The following is a 5,634-nucleotide window of genomic DNA, read 5'->3' as shown; positions in this document are numbered from 1 at the left end:
AGGCTCGGTGTGTGGAAGGAAAATCAAGAGCTAACCAGCGTTCACTGGATAGCCAATTGAACAGCACGGCTGCGAGTGTTAACACGCAGCTGAAACCAGCCTTGGGTTGCTTGGACATTCACCAGTGGTGGAACGAAAACCTGCTGGGAGTGGAGAACAAGATGAATTCAAGATTCGCGTGAATGAATGAAACATTCTGTAGTGTAGATTGCAATGGTTTCTGAGGTTTGTATTGTCTGAACTGGAAAAAGAAGAACTCACCAGTGTTGAGTCGCTAGACCGTGAACAGCACGGGTTCGAGTGTGAATAGACCGCTGAAAACCATCATTGCGTTACTTGAACATTCAGCAGTGGTGCAATGAAAACCTGCCGGGAGTGGAGATTCAGATGAATTCCAGATTCGCAGTGAATGCATGGAACATTCTCTAGTGGTGATTCCAATGATTTCTGAAGGCTGGGTTTTGTGGACACGAAAATGTAGAGCTGAACAGGGTGGAATGGATAGCCAAATGAACAGCACGTCTCGTAGTAAGAACAGGCCACTGAAAACCAGCTTTGGCTTAATTGGACATTCACAAGTGGTGTAACGAAAACCTGACGGGAGTTGAGAATTAGATGAATTTCAGATTTGCAGTCAATGAATGGAACATTCTGTGGAGGAGATACCAATTGTTTCTGAAGTTTGGGTTATGTGGACAGGAAAATGGAGCTGAAGAGGGTTGAGTGGATAGCAAATTGAACAGCACGGCTGAGAGTATGAGCAGGCCACTTAAAACCAGCATTGGCTTACTTGGATATTTACCAGTGGTGTCACGAAAACCTGCCGGGAGTGGAGATTCAGATGAATTCCAGATTCGCTGTGAATGAATGGAACATTCTGTAGTGGAGATAACAATGATTTCTCCAGTCTCTGTGGTGTGGACAGGAAAATGTAGAGCTGGCCAGGGTTGAGTGGATAGCCAATTGAACAGCACCACTGCGCTTGTGAAGAAAACACTTAAAACATTGGGTTACTTGGACATTCAACAGTGGTGTAACGAAAACCTGCCGGGAGTGGAGGTTCAGAGGAATTCCAGATTCGCAGTGAATGAATGGAACATTCTCTAGTGGAGATTCCAATGATTTCTGAAGGCTGGGTCGTGTGGAAGGAAAATCAAGAACTAATCAGGATTTAGTGGAAAGCCAATTGTATAGCATGGCTGCGAGTGTGAACATGCAGCTGAAAACCAGCATTGGGTTACTTGGACATTCATCAGTGGTGTAAGGAAAACCTGCATGGAGTGGAGAGTCAGTTGAATTCCACATTCGCAGTGAATGAATGGAACATTCTGTAGAGGAGATTCCAATGATTTCTGAAGCCTGTGTTGTGTGGACAGGAAAATGAAGAGCTGACCAGGCTTGAATCGATAGCCAAGTAAACAGCAGGGCTGCGAATATGAACAGGCCGCTGAAAACCAGCATTGGGTTACTTGGACATTCAACAGTGGTGTAATGAAAACCTGCGTGGAGTTGAGAGTCAGATGAATTCCAGATTCGCAGTGAATGAATGGAACATTCTGTAGTGGAGATAACAAAGATTTCTGAAGGCTGGTAGTGTGGTGGGACAATGAAGAGCTGAACAGGGTGGAGTGAATTGTCAATTAAACAGCACGGCTGCGAGTATGAACAGGCCTCTGAAAACCAGCATTGGCTTACTTGGACATTCACAAGTGGTGTAATGTTAACCAGGCGGGAGTGGAGAATCAGATAAACTCCAGACTCGCAGTGAATGAATGGAACATTCTGTAGTGGAGATTGCAATGATTTCTGAAATCTGGATTGTGGGGACACGAAAATGAAGAGCTGACCAGTGTTGAGTGGATAGCCTGTAAAAAGCCTCGGCTTCGAATGTGAACAGACCACTGAAAACCAGTATTGCATTACTTCGACTTTCAGCAGTGGTGAAACGAAAGCCTGCGTGGAGTGCAGATTCAGATGAATTCCAGATTCCCAGTGAATGAATGGAACATCCTGTAGTGGAGATTACAATGATTTCTGAAGGCTGGGTTGTGTGCACAGGAAAATGAGGAGCAAAACAGGTTGAGTGGATAGCCATTTGAACAGCACGACTGCGAATATGAACAGGCCTCTGAAAACCAGCATTGTTTTACTTGGACATTCACAAGTGGTGTAAGATAAATCTGCAGGTAGTGGAGATTCAGTTGAATTCCAGATTCGCAGTGAATGAATGGAACATTCTGTACTGGAGATTGCAATGATTTCTCAAGTCTGGATTGTTTGGACATGAAAATGAAGAGCTGACCACAGTTGTGTGGATACCCAGTAAAAAGCAGGGCTTAGAGTGTGAACAGACCGCTGAAAACCAGCATTGTGTTACTTGGACATTCATAAGTGGTGTAATGAAAGCCTACCTGGAGTGCAGATTCAGATGAATTCCAGATTGGCAGTGAATGAATGGAACATTCTGTACTGGCGATTCCAATGATTTCTGAAGTCTGATATTGTGGAAAAGAAAATGAAAGGCTGACCAGGTTTGAGTGGATAGACAATTGAACAGCACACTGCGAGTGTGAAAAGGCGGCTGAAAACCAGCATTGGATTACTTGGTCATTCACCAGTGCTGTAATGAAAACCTGCCTGGAGTGGAGAGTCAGATGAATTGCAGAATCGCAGTGAATGAATGGAACAGTCTGTAGTGGAGATCCCAATGATTTCTGAAGGCTGGTTTGTGTGGAGAGGAAAATGAAGAGCTGACCAATATAGAGTGGATAGCCCATTGAACAGCACTTCTGCGAGTTGAACAGGCCACTGAAAACCAACATTGGCTTACTTGGACATTCACCAGTGGCGTAACGAAAACCTGCCAGGAGTGGAGGTTCAGATGAATTCCAGATTCGCAGTGAATGAATGGAATATTCTCTAGTGGTGATTTCAATGATTTCTGAAGGCTGGGTTTTGTGGACAGGAAAATGTAGAGCTGAATAGGGTTGGGTGGATAGCCAAATGAACAGCACGGCTGAGTGTGTTAGCAGGCGGCTTAAAACCAGCATTGTCTTCCTTGGACATTTACCAGTGGTGTCACGAAAACCTTCCAGGAGTGGAGACTCTGATGAATTCCAGATTCGCGTGATTGAATGGAACATTCTGTAGTGGTGATTGCCAACATTTAGAAATCTGGATAGTCTGGACAGGATATTGAAGAGCTGACCGATATTGAGTGGATAGCCAATGAACAGCACGGTTTCGAGTGTGAACAGACCAGTAAGAAGCAGCATTGCATTACTTGGACATTCATCAGTGGTGTAACGAAAGCCTTCCTGGAATGCAGATTCAGATTATTTCCAGATTCACAGTGAATGAATGGAAATTTCTGTAGTAGAGATTCCAATGATTTCTGAACGCTGGGTTGTGTGGACAGGAAAATGAAGAGCTGACTAGGTTTGACTGGATTGCCAATTGAACAGCAAGGCTGTGAGTGTGAACAGCCGCTGAAAACCAGCATTGGATTACCTGGTCATTCACCAGTGTTGTTAGGAAAATCTGCCTGGTGTGGAGAGTCAGAGGAATTCCAGATTCGCAGGGAACGAATGGAACATTCTGAAGTGGAGATAAGAATGATTTCTGAAGGCTCGGTGTGTGGAAGGAAAATCAAGAGCTAACCAGCGTTCACTGGATAGCCAATTGAACAGCACGGCTGCGAGTGTTAACACGCAGCTGAAACCAGCCTTGGGTTGCTTGGACATTCACCAGTGGTGGAACGAAAACCTGCTGGGAGTGGAGAACAAGATGAATTCAAGATTCGCGTGAATGAATGAAACATTCTGTAGTGTAGATTGCAATGGTTTCTGAGGTTTGTATTGTCTGAACTGGAAAAAGAAGAACTCACCAGTGTTGAGTCGCTAGACCGTGAACAGCACGGGTTCGAGTGTGAATAGACCGCTGAAAACCATCATTGCGTTACTTGAACATTCAGCAGTGGTGCAATGAAAACCTGCCGGGAGTGGAGATTCAGATGAATTCCAGATTCGCAGTGAATGCATGGAACATTCTCTAGTGGTGATTCCAATGATTTCTGAAGGCTGGGTTTTGTGGACACGAAAATGTAGAGCTGAACAGGGTGGAATGGATAGCCAAATGAACAGCACGTCTCGTAGTAAGAACAGGCCACTGAAAACCAGCTTTGGCTTAATTGGACATTCACAAGTGGTGTAACGAAAACCTGACGGGAGTTGAGAATTAGATGAATTTCAGATTTGCAGTCAATGAATGGAACATTCTGTGGAGGAGATACCAATTGTTTCTGAAGTTTGGGTTATGTGGACAGGAAAATGGAGCTGAAGAGGGTTGAGTGGATAGCAAATTGAACAGCACGGCTGAGAGTATGAGCAGGCCACTTAAAACCAGCATTGGCTTACTTGGATATTTACCAGTGGTGTCACGAAAACCTGCCGGGAGTGGAGATTCAGATGAATTCCAGATTCGCTGTGAATGAATGGAACATTCTGTAGTGGAGATAACAATGATTTCTCCAGTCTCTGTGGTGTGGACAGGAAAATGTAGAGCTGGCCAGGGTTGAGTGGATAGCCAATTGAACAGCACCACTGCGCTTGTGAAGAAAACACTTAAAACATTGGGTTACTTGGACATTCAACAGTGGTGTAACGAAAACCTGCCGGGAGTGGAGGTTCAGAGGAATTCCAGATTCGCAGTGAATGAATGGAACATTCTCTAGTGGAGATTCCAATGATTTCTGAAGGCTGGGTCGTGTGGAAGGAAAATCAAGAACTAATCAGGATTTAGTGGAAAGCCAATTGTATAGCATGGCTGCGAGTGTGAACATGCAGCTGAAAACCAGCATTGGGTTACTTGGACATTCATCAGTGGTGTAAGGAAAACCTGCATGGAGTGGAGAGTCAGTTGAATTCCACATTCGCAGTGAATGAATGGAACATTCTGTAGAGGAGCTTCCAATGATTTCTGAAGCCTGTGTTGTGTGGACAGGAAAATGAAGAGCTGACCAGGCTTGAATCGATAGCCAAGTAAACAGCAGGGCTGCGAATATGAACAGGCCGCTGAAAACCAGCATTGGGTTACTTGGACATTCAACAGTGGTGTAATGAAAACCTGCGTGGAGTTGAGAGTCAGATGAATTCCAGATTCGCAGTGAATGAATGGAACATTCTGTAGTGGAGATAACAAAGATTTCTGAAGGCTGGTAGTGTGGTGGGACAATGAAGAGCTGAACAGGGTGGAGTGAATTGTCAATTAAACAGCACGGCTGCGAGTATGAACAGGCCTCTGAAAACCAGCATTGGCTTACTTGGACATTCACAAGTGGTGTAATGTTAACCAGGCGGGAGTGGAGAATCAGATAAACTCCAGACTCGCAGTGAATGAATGGAACATTCTGTAGTGGAGATTGCAATGATTTCTGAAATCTGGATTGTGGGGACACGAAAATGAAGAGCTGACCAGTGTTGAGTGGATAGCCTGTAAAAAGCCTCGGCTTCGAATGTGAACAGACCACTGAAAACCAGTATTGCATTACTTCGACTTTCAGCAGTGGTGAAACGAAAGCCTGCGTGGAGTGCAGATTCAGATGAATTCCAGATTCCCAGTGAATGAATGGAACAT

This window comes from Sorex fumeus, unplaced genomic scaffold, assembly GCF_029834395.1.
Source record: "Sorex fumeus unplaced genomic scaffold, SorFum_2.1 ptg000116l, whole genome shotgun sequence".
Lineage (NCBI taxonomy): Eukaryota > Metazoa > Chordata > Mammalia > Eulipotyphla > Soricidae > Sorex > Sorex fumeus.
This window is presented reverse-complemented; position numbering follows the sequence as displayed.